The sequence below is a fragment of the Phoca vitulina genome, unplaced genomic scaffold, assembly GCF_004348235.1.
Source record: "Phoca vitulina isolate PV1807 unplaced genomic scaffold, GSC_HSeal_1.0 scaffold11, whole genome shotgun sequence".
NCBI lineage: Eukaryota > Metazoa > Chordata > Mammalia > Carnivora > Phocidae > Phoca > Phoca vitulina.
Genome location: NW_022589714.1, coordinates 7,096,204 through 7,114,551, shown reverse-complemented (window position 1 = coordinate 7,114,551; position 18,348 = coordinate 7,096,204). Strand labels below are relative to the sequence as shown.

At 44.3% G+C, this 18,348-nt stretch overlaps 1 protein-coding gene across 2 annotated transcripts in view; it reads left to right on the top strand.

The window, feature by feature from the left end:
• Nucleotides 1-18,348, top strand: part of MRAP2 (melanocortin 2 receptor accessory protein 2) — an 85,130-nt gene that overhangs the window by 19,585 nt on the left and 47,197 nt on the right. The window contains exon 1 of one of the 2 annotated variants that reach the window (XM_032409341.1): nucleotides 16,573-16,782. The exons of the other annotated variant lie outside the window; for it this stretch is intronic. The gene's annotated coding sequence lies outside the window, so the exon portion shown is untranslated. Of the gene's footprint in view, nucleotides 1-16,572; nucleotides 16,783-18,348 lie in introns of those variants that run through there. 2 annotated transcript variants of the gene reach the window in all.

Genomic DNA, 18,348 nt, shown 5'->3' with positions numbered 1-18,348 from the left:
AGCTCAGGTTCTCATCCACACTCCAGAGACAACCATTTCTAGTGACTAAAACAACCACATGTACATTCATATTCTGAATTTAATCAGGAGACATGCTGCTTAATGATTCTTTTGAGTTATACAGCAGAATGCTTTCAGAAGGACTAAAGGAAAGTAATTCTCCATCATGAGGAAGAAGTGCTTGTGAACTTTGTTGTTGTTGTTGTTGAATAAGGCAGATATCTTACCAAGGCTGAGCCCAGAAGGATGAAAATGAAAATAAGAGGACATGGGCAGAAAATTAAAATGAGTGGGAAGTCCAGGGACAAATGTGGACTATATGGACTTATGTGGTGGGGTTGCTGAGAGGCAGAGCTGGAGGCAGGATGGAGGGATGTGTGCCCACGAACTCATTCATCCATATCCTACCTGGAAAATATTGGTGTTCCTGCTTGGCTACTTTGACTCAAACATTCCATCCACTTGGCAAGATTTGACAGTGTTTGGTATCACCATCCATGCTCTGATGTTATGAGCTTAGCTAAATTCAGAATCAAAGAATAGTTTATAATGAAAGCCCTTTATTTTGAATTTGAGAGAAATCTGTTGGATGGGAATGATATCTATACTTGGGTTTCTAAATTCATCCCTTTATCCTCTTAATACTCATCTAAACTATCTCTTTGAGGACCAAGTCCCAGGTCCTTACATATGGCAGATCTCAAAGGTGATTCAAAATGGACACTTGTGCTCGGTTTGTGGAGCCTCCCGAGAAGGTATGAAGTTCACCCCACAGACTGATGCCTGCTACTTTAAATTTGAGTGCACCCCTCCCTCTTCCTTTACTAGACTCTTGGCTGATCACAAAAATGGGACTGTGACATCAGACTCCCATGAATCAGAGATCTTGTCTCAGGCAAGCTTTACTAATAATTTCAAGGAGACAAGTAATCAAGAGGCATAGGGTAAGCATGAGCCAGTCTAGGATGGTCAGTGCAGGTTCTCAGCCCTTTCTCAAAGTGCTGGATTGATTCTGGCCCAGGTGAATATATGAGGTCTCTATGGGATATGTGCTGGTCAAATCATTTACACAGAAGTGGGCCATTTGAGCCTTGAAAACTCTCCATTTTATACTCAGCTGGTTACATAGCTTCTATGACTTCTCAGGGAGATCTGCCCCAGAAATTCACAGATGCCATGTTTGTTTACCAGAAGCAATCTTAGGCAATCTGGTACCTATCCTAAAACTGTTTTTAGAGAAGGACTCTCCCACTAGCGATTCAATTATTTTGCCTGGCAGGAGAACTGTTATTAGCATCTTTATAAGATTAGACAGTGTCACCTTCTTTAGTTCCTTTATTTCCTGGGGAAAACCCTGTGGAGAATGGAATACAGACCTGCTGCTAATCCTGTCCCAGACAGAAAGTGGCTGCTCACTTAGAAAGCCTGGGGGAGCTCTGCTCTGGGGAATCCAGGTTGAAAGCAAACATCACAGAGTCCACTCTTCTTATCAAAGGAATGAGCCATGTTATGAGATCCCCCAAAACAACAGGTATTGAAAAAGTCCTTTTCTTTTGTTCCCCAAGTTTTTATTTAAATTCCAGCCAGTTAGGGTGTGGTGATGGGTTAGCCTGTGATGGGTATTAAGGAGGGCACATATTTAATGGAGCACTGGGTGTTATATGCAAACAATGAATCATGGAACACTACATCAAAAACTAATGATGTAATGTATGGTGACTAACATAATAAAATAAAATTAAAAAAAAATTCCAGCCAGTTAACATACAGTGCAATATTAGTTTCACATGTAGAATTTAGTGATTCATCACTTATATACAACACCTGGTGCTTATCACAGCAAGTGCTCTCTTTAATACCCATCACCCATTTAACCCATCCCCCCCCCCACCTCCCTCCAGTAACCCTCAGTTTGTTCTCAGTTAAGAGTCTGTTTCTTGGTTTGCCTCTCTTACCCTGCCCATGTTCATTTGTTTTTGTTTCTTAAATTCTGTGTATGAGTGAAATCATATGGTATCTGTCTTTCTCTGACTGACTTATTTCACTTAAGATTATACTCTCTAGCTCCATCCATGTCATTACAAATGGCAAGATTTCTGGGGCGCCTGGGTGGCTCAGTTGTTAATTGTCTGCCTTCTGCTCAGGTCATGATCCCAGGGTCCTGGGATTGAGCCCCACATCGGGTTCCCTGCTCAGCGGGAAGCCTGCTTCTCCCTCTCCAACTCCCCCTGCTTATGTTCCTGCTCTCACTCTCTCTCTGTCAAATAAATAAATAAAATCTTTAAAAAAAAATGCAAGATTTCATTCTTTTTTTTTTTTTATGGCTGAGTAACATTCCATTCCATATGTATATCTCACAGCTTCTTTTCATCAGTTGATGGACATCTGGGCTCTTTCCATAATTTGGTTATTGTTGATAATGCTGTTACAAACATTGGGGTGCACATATCCCTTCAAATCAGTATGTTTTTATTCTTTGGATAAATACCTAGTAGTGCATTTGCTGAATTGTAGGGTAGTTCTAGTTTTAACTTTTTGAGGAAACTCCATACTGGAAAAATTTCTATTCTGTATGAACAGGGTATATTTCTGCCCAGAGATTTCTTTCCCTCATTGTTTTGCTTATGTACCAGAGTTTGAGTTCCCCAAGCCCACATCATTTCTTATGAGAAGGAAGAAACACAGCTCTAGAAAATACTCAGGAACAGAGAAATAGCACAGTAGGAACCTCAGGGAGCAGCTGCATTGTCTCCCTGGGATATATTCTGTTTTCATGGAAATCCTATTTGAGGCCAAAGGCCTTCAGATCTTATGGTAACACTGGTTGGAAATAGGCTCTCCTTGATTCCACTTTTTATGTGGCCCTGGAATTGAAGCAGAATTAGTTATTACTTGTGAGGTTTGGATGAGTGATGCTTTCTCATAAAAAGGAGCATACATAGATTCATTGACTTGCTCAAAGTACAAACTTTACTTTTGGACTCAACCTGAAACACAAACATCCAGACTGAGAATCTCATCTTTTCTCTACAAAGTGGAGACCATGGCCATGTGATTGCTGTATCATGCATAACCAAGAACAATGGCTACTGCCCTCTGATGAACAGTTACTCTGCATCAGACCCCGTTATAAGCTCTTCCCATAAGTGAGCTCATTCTAGTTGCAACACTCCTGAAAACAGTGTTTACCCCTACTTTGCAGATGAGAAAACCGAGACAGAGAACAAGTTGGTGGCAGATCAGAAATTTGAACCTAGGTCTCTAACTCTGATCCCTGTTCTCATGGCCTGTTACATTGACTCTCCTTGATAGCTTGGATCCCACCAAACAACCTCATTTCAATCACTGATTTAAATTTTTTTTTCACAAATGAACAAGGGTGAATTTTTTCATTATTTTGCCAGGGCATAGACATCCATGAGTTCAGAGTTGTCTTCAGGATTGAGCTTCTGTGGGTTTTCCCATCTACCTAGATAGATGTGAATTTTAAATTATTTTCACCTGGTGCCCTTTCCCTTCCACTGAATATTCCCTCTCTCTCATATTCATTTTATTATGCTTCCCTTTATTGCACTTCACAGATGTTGTATTTTGTACAAATTGAAGGTTTGTGGAAACCCTTTGTGGAGCAAGTCTATGGGCACAATTTTTCTAATGGCATTTGCTTGCTTTGTGTCTCTACACCACATTTTAAAAATTCTTACAAAAATATTTACAATATTTTTTCATCATTATTATTACATTTTTTATGGTGATCTGTTATCAGTGATTTTTGATGTTGTTCTTGTAATTGCTTTGGGGCGCCACCAACCATACCCATGTCAGATGGTGAGCTTATTCAGTAACTGTTATATGTGTTTGGATTGCTCCACCAACCATCTCTCTCCCTCTCCTTGGGCCTCCCTATTTCTGGAAACACAACAATATTGAAATTGGGCCAATTAATAATTCTACAGTGGCCTCAAAGTGTTCAAATAAAAGAAGAGTTGCACATCTTTCATTTTTAATCAAAAGCTAGAAGTAATTACGCTTAGTGAGGAAGGCAGGTTGGAAGTCAAATTAGACCAGAAGCTAGGCCTCTAGTATCAGTTAGCCAAGTTTCGAAGGCAAAGGAAAAAGTTCTTGAAGGAAATGACAAGTGCCACTTCAGTGAACACACCAATGGTAAGAAAGTAAAACAGCCATATTGCCAATATGGAGAAAGTTTTAATGATCTGGATAGAAGATCAAAACCAGCCACAACATTCCCTTCAACCAAAGCCTAATATAGAGAAAGGCCCTAACTCTCTTCAATTCTGTGAAGGCTGAGGGAGGTGAGGAGGCTATAGAAGGAAAGTCTGAAGTTAGCAGAGATTAGCTCATGAGGTTTAAGGAAAGAAGTCATCTCTGTAACATCAAAGTGCAAGGTGAAGCCTCAGGTGCTGATGCAGAAGCTGCAGCAAGTTATCCCAAAGATCTAGCTAAGGTCATCAGTGCAGGCGGCTACACTAAACAAGATTGTCAGCGCAGATGAAACAGACTTCTCTTGGAAGAAGATGCCATCTAGGACTTCAATAACTAGAGAAGAGAAGTCAATGCCTGGCTTCAAAACTTCAAACGACAGTCTGATTCTCTTGTTAGGGGCTAATGCAGTTGGTGACTTTAAGCTGAAGCCAATGCTCATGTACCATTCTGAAAATTCTAGGGTTCTTAAGAATTACACTAAATCTTCTCTGCCTGTGCTCCATAAGTGGAACAACAAAGCCTAGATGACAGCACATCTGTTTACAACATGGTTACTGAATATTTTAAGCCCACTGTTGAGACCTACTGCTCAAAATAAAGATTCCTTTCCAAATATTACTGCTCATTGACAATGTACTTGGTCACCCAAGAGCTCTGATGGAGATGTACGAAAACAAGATTCATGTCGTTTTCATGCCTGCTAACACGACATCCATTCTGCAGCCCATGAATCAGGAGTAAGTTTTATTTTCAAGTCGTCTTATTTAAGAAATACATCTCATAAAGCTATAGCTGTCATAGATAGTGATTCCTCTGGTGGATCTAGGCAAAGACAAATCAAAATCTTCTGGAAAAAATTCACCATTCTAGATTAAGGACATTCATGATTCATTGGAAGAGGTCAAATTATCAATAGGATTAAAAAGATTTTTAAAAAGTTGATTCCAGCCCTCATGGATGACTTGGAGGCGTTCAAGACTTCAGTGGAGGAAGTAAGTGCAGATGTGGTGGAAACAGCAAGACAACTGGAATTAGAAGTGGAGCCTGAAGATGGACTGAATTGCTACCATCTCATGATCAAACTTGATGGGCTGAGGAGTTGCTTTTCATGGATGAGCAAAGAGAGTGGTGTCTTGAGATGGAATCTCCTCCTGGTGAAGCTGCTGGGAAGACTGTTGAGATGACAACAAAGGATTTAGAATATCACATAAACTTAGTTGATAAAGCAGCAGCAGGGTTTGAGAGGATCAACTCCAATTTTGAAAGAAGTTCTGTGGGCAAAATGCTATCAAACAGCATTGCATGCTACAGAGAAATCGTTCATAAAAGGAAGAGTCACTCAATGCAGCAAACTTCATTGTTGTCTTACTGTAGGAAATTGTCACAGCCACCCCAGTCTTCAGCAACCACCACCCTGATCAGTCAGTAGCCATCAACATTGAGGCAAGACCCTCTACCAGCAAAAAGATTACAATTTGCTGAAAGCTCAGATGATAGTTAGTCATTTTCAGGGATAAGGTATTTTTTAATGAATGTATGTGCATTATTATTTAGATATAATGCTACAGCACACTTAATAGACTTTAGTATAGTGTAAACATAATTTTAATGTGCTTTGGGAAACCAAAAAATTTCATTTGACTCACTTTATTGCAATATTTGCTTTATTGAAATGGTCTGGAACTGCACCTGCCATATCTCTGAGGTGTGCCTGTATGTATATTTACAAATCTATATGTTATATTTTTGTTATTTATGTGCATACGTGTGTGTGTATCCTTTTCTACTTTAGGTCTAATATGGCTTTGTCCTCAATTAATGAGAACTTGAGGAGGGAGCATGGTGCTATCTTTTCATTAACTTGTCCCTCTAAACAGAGACCTTCCAGAAACCCGCCATAGAAAGATGTGTTCACTTTTCTTAACTTTCATGGGTAGAGAATGCCTGTGATGTGATTATGTTACTTCTGGGTAAACATAATCCGGTGATTATAATGAGGAATGTAGTTAAAGTACTGGAAAACTAAAGGCCAGAATGTAATTAAACAGAACATACTGAAATGCACTATAAATCATGCAACTCTCAAAACAATCAATGCTTTAAAATGAAGATTAAGTCAGACTCTTGTTTCTCCGAGGCATCCATCCTATGCATGTCTTACCAAGCATTTCTATAATCAATACACAGATCCTTGTCTTACCCTTCTAGTTTCTTGGGAGTCATGTGAAATGTCTTAACTTTCCATTTTGGAGGTACTATAATTTCACAAGAAGAGTAAGCTTTAAAAACACAACATAAAAACAGCATTTGAGGGGCACCTGGCTGGCTCAGTTGGAGAGCATGTGACTCTTGATCTTGGGGTTGTGAGTTCAAGCCCCATGTTGGGTGTAGAGATTACTCAAATAAACCTAAAATAAAAGAGAATAGCATTCGATACTTAACGACTTCTGGTTATCTATGAACAAATACCGATAAAGCACATGCTCTGTGTTACTCATAGAGTTTGAAAAAATGAACCAAATACAATGTTAGCCTTTGAGAACCTCACAGCTTAGAAATTAAAGTATATTAGGCTTATAATGAACATTGCATCTGAGGTTTAATCTCTTTGCTACATTGAAAGTGCAGTAATTTTTAGGGAATTGGGGATGTGTTGGCCACTCTCAAAGTCTGGGGTGGGAATATGGGAACACAAGCCCCTCTCCGCACACAGTGACAGGGCAGTGCTGGGAGCACTGGGACAGGAGGTCACAGGGCCGGTTTCCATTCTTCTCAGTGTGTGCTCCTGGCCAAGTCACTGCCCCTCTCTAAGCCTTAGCTTCCCTGTGCACAGTGGGGAGAATCCTTGCTTTACTCACTTCACCCAATCATTATGAGGTTAAATAAGAAAAAAATGCAGAAACTTTTTTTAAAGATTTTATTTCTTTATTTGGGACACCTGGGTCGCTCAGTTGGTTAAGCGTCTGCCTTTGGCTTAGGTCATGGTCCTGGGGTCCTGGGATCGAGCCCCGCATCAGGCTCCCTGCTCAGCGGGGAGCCTGCTTCTCTCTGCTTCTCCCTTTGCTTCTCCCCCCACTCATGGTCTCTCGATTTCTCTCTTTCAAATAAATAAATAAAAGAGGGGCAGAGGGAGAAGCAGTTTCCCCACTGAGCAGGGAGCTGGATGCAGCCTCAATTTCAGGACCCAGGGATCATGACCTGAGCCAAAGGCAGACACTGAACCAACTAAACCCCTAGATACAGAAACATTTTGAAGGTATTTGTAAGGCACGAACTTTTGTCTGTTTTGCTCACCCTTGTATCTCCAGCATTTAAAACAATGCCTGAATCATAATATGTGCACAGTGCATATTTACTGAATAAATGCAAACCATTATGAAAAGCACTCACATTTTCACTCTAAACAATTCAGAATTATGGTAATTGATTCTTTTCTATTTCACAAAAGGAACAAACTCATTTTGTGTGACTTCTTCTTCTTCTTCTTTTTTTTCTTCATTTTGTGTAACTTCTAACAGTCACCTCTCCCAGGGCTGGAAAGGATCTCACAGAGCATCCAGCCCAGCCTCGCGTTCCCTGACTCAGCCCTGGCCAGGGGCTTGTCCAGCCTGCTCCAGATCGCAGCCACTGAGGGGACTGTCTCAGGGCCACTTGGCAGAAGTTCCCCGCACTCAGCTGAAACCTGCCTCCACCTGAGGCCGCAGACCAATTCTCCCCCAATACCTTCACCTTCAAATACTTACTTTATCATCTCTCCCTGCCCTCAGATTTCTCATGTCCAGGCTAAATTGAGTGGTTTCTCATTTATAAACTTAGAGTGCTTCATAACTATATTTCTTGTGAATAGAATAAGTAGAGATTTAGAGTTTATAAATAAAAACAAAACAACTTTTACTAGTATACATCTGCTGTTACCTACAGCAGCCTCTTGCCAAGATGACCGTCGTTGGCACCCCCTGGGGGTGTGCATCTGCAAAATGTCTGCAAATGTAAAATGAATATTAAAGTACAGAGAGCATAACTGCTGTGACTTTTGTCCTATCTGCCATTATATATGATAAATACAAATGTCACAGCAAAATTTATAGTAGAAAAAACCTGGAATCTATCTAAGTGTCTATCAATGATGAGATAGTTGAAGGAATTAGGGAACCTACTCAATGAACTATTACAGCTAGTAAAGTTGATGCTTATAAAAATTATACAATAAAATAGAAAATGCTTACGATGTAATGGGATTAAGTGAAAAATACATATGTATTATATATGTATACATACACACACATTTATAGGTACCATCTGATTATTATGTGAACAGCCATGCTGTACAGCAGTCTAAAAGTAAATGCAAAAATGCTGTAATTGGTAGCTTTATGGTAGCATAGTTATAGATGATTTTCTTTTCTTCTTTTTCACTTTCCATAAAGTGCTGGTGCTACTTTAAAAATAAGTAAAAATTAAATGTTTTTACATTTATGTTAATATTTCTTTGAGATTGTATACACAAACACGCACACCTAGATACATGCATGCACATGTGTGAGCCTGCACACTGCACGTGTGTGTGAGCGTGCACGTGCACACACACACACATCTTCCCTTCCTTCTGTTCCTCCTCCTCATTATTATTCATCTTCTATTATTCATCACTGAGTCAGTTTCTCCAAAGAGAGACATGCCCTTTGGTGGAATCAGAAACATTAAGAATAGTATCAGCAGTGATTTGAGGAGAGGCAGAAGTACGCTGAATGCTTTCAGCCCCTGGGGGCATATTCCTACCCTCGTTAAGCCTTAGTTTCCTCGACTGTAAAATGGGGATAGTGATAATGGCAGCAGCTATTTCACGGGGTTGTTGTGAGGCTTGAATGTGATGTCTGCCAAGCACTTGGAAAGGCACGGTATAGGGCTGAGTGTTATTGGCGTCTGCTCTAAGATAATTGTAAAATTGCAATGGAATGGAATTGTGTGTGTGTGCGCGTGTAACATGTGAGTCGTCCAGAAAGGCCTGGGAGGAAGGTGGCCAAGGTGACAAGACTGTAGCTGAGAGGTAGACGCAGCCTCCCCTGGGCAAGTGCCCCAGGGCCCTGACTGCCCGATGCTCCTAGGAGGTGAGGGAGGAACATGGAGGGTGTGGGTAGGCTCTGGGCCAGCAGGGCTAAGGAGCCTGCGGGAATTCAGCGAAGGCAGGTGCTGGTGGGCTGCCATTGAAGCAGGTGGCACTTTAGGGACTGCGTCTGGGTTGGTTTGTGTTCTGTGATGGCAGAGATTTAATAGCTGGGTCATAAGCTAAAACCCGAGAAGGAAACCTCTCACGTAAAGATGATGAGTGCGATAGTCCCCTGAGGCAAGGGGATCAGGAAGAGAAAAGCATGAGAAAGGTAGACTCCGTGGGAAGGTGAAGCCATGTGGGGTTGCAAGATCTCATCTTGTCCTCACCTACCTACCTGCGTGTAGAGAGGTGAGGCAGGAATCATCTACAGAGAGGCATGACTCTGTGCGACACGCACGTGGCTATAATCTCCAATATCAGAGCTGGAGTCAATATGCTTTTCCATTTTGGGATAATTCCTGCGTGCCTTATACTGGCTGTGATACACTTTTTTTTAAAAGATTTTATTTATTCATTTGACACAGAGGGAGAGAACATGAGCAGGGGGAGGGGCAGAGGGAGAAGCAGACTCCCCACTGAGCAGGGAGGCCGATGCGGGGCTCGATCCCAGGACCCCAAGATCAGGACCTGAGCCGAAGGCAGACGCTTAACCAATTGAGCCACCCAGGTTCCCCGTGCCTGTGATATACTTTAAGGAATAATAGGAAGCAAGGAGCCAGAACAAACAAGTCTCTTTTTTCCATTTGCTGTCAGTGAGTCACTGAGCCCAGAGCCAATAAACTGCAGCTTTGTCATTATTGTGCAATAGTAAACAAAGAAGAAGACACCAGAAATTCACTCCCAAATGCACAATTTGATTTTGAGAAAAAGAAATATGGGAGTGTTAGAGCCAAGGGCTACAAGTTAGTACCACAAGGCTGTAGTTTCTCCCCGGTGCACCGTGTGTCTCTCTCTGGTGGTGTAAAATGTATTCAGGTTGACATTTCCGAGTGGCTCAAACCTCCGTCTTCCTGACTGAATGCCAAATGAACTAAAATACAAGATGTTTTGTCTGCCTGGTCCCACGCTCTGTGGGTGGAAGTCTGTACAGTTCTGCTAGAGGAACAATAGGATTAGCTGTAAGAGGGACGCTCCAAGCAAATGTGGGAGCACTGGACGAGAAGGAATGGGATGGCTACTGGGAGGAGGGGCCCCGTCCAAGCACACGCATGTGTATGACCTTCCCTGGTGTGCACTTGCTCCATGGAATAGAAGGACATGGTTGGCAAGGGAGAGCAGTTTACATACACTCAGGAATAATTGTGCTACTTTAAAAAGAACAATAGTATAAAGCCAAGATAAGGCAATAAAATATAATTTATGCAGAGTAAGAAAAAGGTGACATTTCTCAAATCATCTAGGAAATTAGGTGGAGAGCTACCACTGTTAATGACTTGGGAGAGATTCACGATTAGAACATGACCAACTGAAGCCTGCACCCCTCACATCTTAGAAGTCTCCGCATTTCTAAACACTCACCGTTCTATTTATTTCCTGAAACTTAACTGAGCAACTATATCATAGAAGTGAGTTGTGCTTGCTGCTCCCTTGGGTAACTTTGCATGGTGGAGTATCTGTGCGTGTGTGTGTGTGTGTGTGTGTGTGTGTGTGATTTTCGCCTTTGATGGGGGTTGATGATGGATTATCCTATTCTTTGAAGAAAACAATCAAGTTAGAGAGGTAACTGTGTTATATATTTTAACATCTGAGAACGATGTCTATTTTTCTTTCTCATTTTCTTCAGTTGGTTCTTGCTGTATTATTGGACTCTGTGAAACACTGCCAAATTCTCCTCACCCAGACACATTAGCTATTAGGGATGTGTCCTTCTCTGAGACAAGTCTGGATTTTTACCAGTTCTGCTGGGCACATTGGCACAGGTCCTATTTAACTGGGAATAAATGGAGCTGTCCCAGGTCCTGGGGCAACACTGAGCCCCTGCCTTCCAAATGCTGAAAGCTGCCAGCCAGCCCATTGCCAGCAGGCCAGGCCAGAGCCACCTTCCCTTAGTTCTTCTCTGCTTCCTTTTCCCTATCTCCTCTCCTTTTCTGCAGTACATTTTCCTAATGCCTCCAGGTTTCCTCTCTGTTCATTCTGTTTCTGAATCATGATTACTCAGACACTTGGGATCATCCTTGCTGTGTTTCATCATTGTTTATCCTTTTCCACGAGAGATTTCTTAACTAGATGGTCATCCTGAATAGCTGGAAGGGAATAGCTCTTTTGTTTTCTTTTGTATCCACCCTCCCCTTCCCCGAAGTTCACCATCCCCAGTAGGGTCCAAGATAAAGCAAGGTAGTCACCATTGAATGAATAAATGAATTTCCCAAAAGATGACTCAGATACAATTTTTTTTGTCTCTAGTATTTATGTTGATTTATTTTCTTACTCCATTCCCTAGTATCTTATTTCATCAATTCTTTCCTTTCCCAAATCTGTCTTCAACTTCTCTCTTCCTTCTTGGTCCTTGTTCTCAATCTATAAATACGCTTCAGACTTATTCATCTGAAACAAATAAATAAATGAAGACAAAACAAGACAAACACAACTTGTCACTTGACTCTGCATCCCGTTAATTGATTCAGCATATGTTACTATGCCTACGGTGTGCCGGGAGCTGCAGCGAGTGCCTGATAGGGACGGAACAGTTGCTGCTCTCAGGGAGCAAGACAGGGGACCCCAATAATAAAGAGACAAGGAAAGTTCTAGCTACAGCTTTGTTATTCAAGGCCAGGCAGTTTGGTGCCTCTGCCAGAAGACCTTCCACTGACCTGCAGGCTGATGCAGGTGACACAATATGGAGCTGGATTTTAGTCTCCTGGACGCCTGGCCCTTCCTATGCCTGCATAAGGGTCCTCAGCAGTCCCACCTCCAGTCCCTCCCCAGTTTCCTTAGAGGAGTAGCCTATAATTGCCGTCCTTACTCCTTAACCAACAGAAATCTGACCTCAGTTTCCACCACATGACCTCTGTGTAAAGACAAATAGACTCTAATTCTTAATCACAGAACCTTGAGCCTTTGACACTATTGCCCATTTCTCCATCAAGTTCCACCTTCTCTTGTTCTGCTATTTCTCTAATTGCTCTTTCTCTGTCTTCCTTCCAGATTTGTGTTCCAAGTTTCTGATACCAAGCCTTTCTCTTCTCTTCTCTTTCCACTTTGTGTTCCTGGGAAGCAGTCACATCCATTCCCACAGCTTTAGTCACACCTCTCCCCTCCCAGATCCCAAGTTGTCTGAAGATTGTCACTCCCCTATTCCTAAGACCTGGCTTCGGGGGGGATGTGACCAGGATCGCAGCACAAGATTCCATGCTTAGGAAGGCCCTCATTAATGTTCTGTGGCCACCATATTGAAATTCTTAAAAATTTCATCTTTGAATTTGAATTTATGTTTTATAAATCTATTAGTTTTCTAGGGCTGCCATAACAAAATATCACAGACTGGATGGCTTAAACAACAGAAATTTATTGTTTCATTGTTTTGGAGACTGGAAGTCCAAGATCAAGGTGCCAGCAAGGTTACTTTCCTCTAAGGCCCCTCTCCTTGGCTTGCACATGACCTTCCTTGGTGCCTTTTCCCATGGTCATCCCTCTGTGTACACAAGTCTCACCTCTTCTTATAAGGACATGAGTCAGATGGGATTAGGGCCCATTCATATGAACTCATTTAACTTTAATCACTTCTTCAAAGGCCCTGTCTCCAAATACTGTCATATTTTGAGGTATTGGGGGTTAGGACTTCAACATAGGAAGTTGGGGTGGAGGCACAAGTCTGGTGGGGCAATGGAGCATGCACCGATGGCTTAGAATCTGGGTTCACTGTGGTTCTGCTTTCTGCTGCCTCCCTGGTAAATGTTCTCAGCTGTCAGCTCCCTGCCTTCTGGTGTGTTGACTGCCCAGCTACCCCCTTCTTCTGTCCTGGGAGGGGATCTGGATACAGGTGCTGGGAGGGTCAGGGTTCAGCCATCTTTGCCCAGGGCTAGCAACGCAATGCATGTTTGGAGGTGATTTGGCAGGGCTCAGCCTTGCACCTACCCCCAGTCCTGATGTTGAAATCCTTTGGGGGTTACCTGTGTTCTGTGGATTGAGCAGCAGACGGTGGCAAGGGAAACTGACTTCCCCATCTCCTGGCCCTGGGTCAGTCAACCCTTGGAGAATTTGACTAAAGCTATCAAACCTCTCCCCTGGAAAGTTCATATACATAGACATCCATGAATCTGTACATTTCAGAGGGCACCGGACTCCATGAAGCCGATCCATGGATCCCTGTGTCTTGGCTATGCTTACCTTTCTAGCTTCCTGTCAGCACTGCTCTTACCATACGGTAGCCCCCAGAATCATTGCAGTCATTCCCGGAATGTGCCTTACTCCTCCACGCTTCCACATTTTTGCATATGTTCTATACTTTTTCTGCCATATGCTTTTCTTCATTATCATTATAATAAACTACTCTATATCCTTCAAAATTAAAATTATATTCTACCTTCTCAGTGAATCCTTATTGTCATTATCTAATCTAAAACCAAGTGTCCCTTTAGGGCCTCTCCACATCTCTTTTAGATTTATAATGTTAAAGTCTGAGTATTTCCTACCTCATCTGTCCCTTCTAGATTGCAAGCAGTTTTGAGGGCAACGACTCTGTTTTTACTTCCAGTTTTATTGAGATGTAATAAGTTAAAGGTGTATACCATAATGGTTTGATTTACATGTACTGTAAAGTGATCGCTGCAGTAAGTTTAGTTAGCATCCACCCTCTCATGTGGATACCATAAAAAGAAGAAGCAAAAACAGACCAGAAGTTTCCTTGTGACTAGAACTCTTAGGATTTACCTCTCAGCAACTTTCCCACGTATCCTACAGCAGCGTTAGCCAGGGCATCATGTCGTACATTCTACCCTGGTGCCTGCCTCTTTATCTTCCAACTGGAAGTTTGTTCCCTTGGACCACCTCCCTTCGGGTCCCCAAGAACTGTGTTTGAATCATTGCTATTTTGATAATGCCTGCTGCAGGGTAGAGACAGTAAATATAAATGTTGATCGAAAGCCCAATGAATGTATGCATGAATGAATGAATAAGGAGCAGCATGAGCTTGTGGTGATGAGCACGCACTTTGGAGTCAAACAGTTCTGGGTTTAAATCTTGGCTCTAGCAATGATTAGTATTGTGACCTTGGGGAAATTACTCTTAAACCTCAGTTACCAAACTTCAGAATGGGGCAAACAGAATTTAGCTCAAAGTAAACTGTTGTCAATGTATACTGACAAGCAACAGCTAGGGCTACATATAACTCGGTCTTGTCACTCAGTTACTGTCTGCTTAAAAGCTATTTTGGAATGAAAAGACAAAATTAAGAGACAATGAAATGGTGTTTTCATAGATGAATTTATTAACAACAAAATCCTCATTAAAGGTCTCCTGAGTGCAAGGCACTATACTAAGACTTGTGGAGAAAGTAAACATAAAGCAGGCCTACGGAGGGACAGGAGGAGGCTATTTTAGAGCGAAACTCTCAAACGACAGATGCTCTAAGAGAGGGATCAGAGTTTAGAAGACGAGTTCATTTGTCACTGGGGGCAATGAGGAAGGCTTCCTGAAACAGGTGGCATTTGGGGTGGACCTTGAAGGACGGGTGGGAAGATGTTCCTGGCACTGGGGGAGGGAAGAAGGGGATGGATGCAGCCATGGGAAGGCAGAGATACCTGGGAGGGAAACGGGAGGTCGGCCATCTTATTGATGGTGTTGCCTGCCCTGGAAGCTGCAGCCCCAGCCCCTGAAAGTGATGGTTGGTGGCCTCTACCACACAGGACAATATGCCCTTGTTTTCGGCCTCATGAGCCACTGGCGCTCTGCCCCAAAGAGGCCATCAGATTCTGACTGCTAAGGCAGAGACTGGCTGGCTGGCGCTGTCGCCTCAGCGCCCCCAGCTCAGGCGCCCTGCTCTCTCGGATGGCTTCAGCTCGCCCTGCGGACACGCCGAGCGGGCTCCAAGGCGGGGCTGATGGAGTGTGTCCGCAGAAACAGGCGCGTGCCGCTGGAAGCAGTGCGCAGAGTTAGGGAAGGACTAATGAATCTCATCACAGATGGCCAGATGGTGTCATTGAGAATTAAACCGCCTGCGGATGAGGGTGAGGATCATACACGGGGCTGTCAAGGCGGTTTGCAAAATATTTCATATTACACGCAGTAATGAAACTAGCTGCTTAACAAAATCAGTGAACTGGGGAATCTTTTTCTGACACCGAGAGATGGAGTTAATGCCATGGCCGCCAGCCGGCATGCGTGCTGCTCTTGGTGCATTTTCCCCACTGGGTTGTGGTCCTGCGTAAACCATGGTTCTGGGGCACCAGGCTTCCTGAGCTCCTCCATTTACTAATCTGTGACCTCAGGCCATTCATTCAACCTCCCTAAGCTACAGTGTCCTCATTTGTAAACTGGCAATAATAGGCCTGCTATGGTGCGGGCAAGTAGTAAAAGAAATGCTGTACACAATAAAGAACATCTCGGTGCGAGCAGCGCAGCCCGCACTTTCTCCCCAGGTACCAGCAGGACTTCCTCTCCCATCTTCAGTTCTTTACTCAAGAGCCACCTTCATTTGGGGCCACCTCTGACCACCGAATTAAAACCGCCCCCCCAACATTCTTTATGCCCTGAGTTATTTTTTCGCTATAGCTCTTACTGCTACTGCACATGCTACCTATTTCACTATTTATGTTTCCTGAGTGTCTCTTTACTGGAATCATAAGGTCCAGGAGGTAGTCTCCCCAATGCTCAGATCAGTGTCTGGCCTGGAATACGGACTCAGTAAATATTTACTGGAAGGGGGGAGTGAGCCACGTCTGCTAACTTGAAACTACTCTCGGCCCAGTCCTATCCTTTTGGGGCCCTGTTTGGGGGACATTTAGACTGTCCGTTGGCACCCGCACCTGCAAGCAGAAGGCAGAACTGAAATTGAGGTAATTTCAGTAGCTCATGGTGGAGGACCCCGGCCTTAATGAACTTAAACTCAGCGCTGAGGATTTCTCATAAATCACATTCGTGTTACCCCACTCCTTTCTCAGCTCATTAGTCAAAACTGGCCTGAGGGACCCACTGTAGAGCTGGGGAGGGTAAAGAATTCTCTGATTCCTTTTCCTTTCCCCGCGGAAAGCTCTTATCCAGACAGCGAGGGGCAGCGTGAGCAGGGCGGGGCTGGGCAAAGCTCGCCTGCTCTTGGCCTCGGCGGCCCCGGGCTCCGGAGGCGGCCCCCGCGCCCCTTGCCGCCTGGGCTGCAGGTCGGGAGTGCGCGTCCCCGCCGCACCGCAGCGCCAGGAGCGACTCGCCGAGGCCCCGGCAGCCGGAGGAGGTGGAGGCGGTGGCGACGCTCACGCACCTCGGAGGAGCGGTGCCCGCGGGCCGGGGAGCGCCAGCCGGTAACCGCGGGCGGGACGGGGCGCCCTGGGCCACGCCGAGCCGCGGCACGGGGGGTCGGGAGGCTCGGGAGAAGGCAGTCGGGCTCGATTGGGTTTGGCGGTGGTTTTTAGTTGGCGGGGGCGGGGGGGGGGGGTTGGGAGGATGGGAGCGGGAAGGGGAGAACCGGGGCTTGAGGGTGCCCAGGGGAAGAGTGAGACCCCGTGGAGACCACCCAAGTTTAAGACCTTGCTCGCAGCCCGCGGGCGCAGCCGGTCCGGAAAGGCTGGAGGCGGTGGAGCTCGGGGCTAAGGGCTTGGGCGGGTTTCCTCCTCTCCGCTGGGAGGGCCGTGGGACACCTTCTCCAGCCTGTGAGAAAACTTTCCGCGTCCTGGCCTGCCTGCCACCGCTGTGCCCTACAACGGAGAGCCCTTCTGGGCGCGGGGACCCTGCGCGTCCAGGGGAAATGCGCGGTCGGTCGCTGGCCCGGGGTGCACGCCCCCAGCAGCGGGCAGGGTTCCCAGAATCAACCCTGGCTTGACAGTTAATTCATTTCGTTAGCACTAGGGAGGCTGCCCGCAGGTCATTTTACTGATGAGAGGGAAAGAGCGGTTTCATTTTTCTTCCTTTTCCATCCTTTCTGCATAATTAATTGAGGAAGACAAAAAGGTTGCCTCGTTAGAAACTTGTTTTGAGGCTTTGTGGTTTCCGCAGCAGTTTAGAAAACTTGAGGAATCCCAGCTATTACCCAGGATTTAATCTCATGACAAAAGGAAACATTTCATGGTGTCCTGAAAGCAAAGGGAGCTTGGGGGAAATTGTCCATGCTACCCCAGGGAAAAGAAGGGAACTTCCATATATAAATCCTCATGAAAACCCCAAAGGTAAGTGGTAGTATTGCCAGTTTGCACATGAAAAAAAAATTAGGTTGAGATATGAGAGTTTTCCAACCGAATCCTCCAGTCAATAGTGGGAAGTAGGGGTCTGGAAACTACTGAGGCTAGTGTCCCTTAGGTACACATGGGTGCATTACCAAGAATGCAGGCAGAAAAGTGGCCTGGGCCTGCCAAGGGTAAGGTCCAGAATGGAGAGGCTACCGTGAGCTGGGGTGCCCACATCAAGGAGTCAGGCTCTGATCAGGATGATCATGCAGTGTTTATGGAAGATGAGATGATATCAGCAGGTTTAGGAGAAGGCAGAGTTGCTCCCAGTTTATTTCCTGTGCTCCTGGGAGCACAGAAATAAGACCCCCTTAAGAGGTCTTGAAACCCAAGACTGGGCTGGATTGCTCAAGGCCCAAATAACAGACACCCTAGAGCAGTGTAAGTGTTCACAATCACCTTTCAGCAGGCTCGATAGAGGAGCACTGAACCAGACTTTTCAGAAGAGGGAAGTATTGAATCCTGGCAGCATTCCAGAGCAAATTTTTAAGGGAGAAAGCTCAAGACCACCTAGGAAAGGATTTGCAAAGACAATTTATACCAAACTAACTTCTTTCTCTCATCTAGCAACTTACCCGGTTGCTTTGGGGCATGCCATATCCATCACTTTTCAAATGTGGATTATGACTCGTTAGGGTAATATGAATG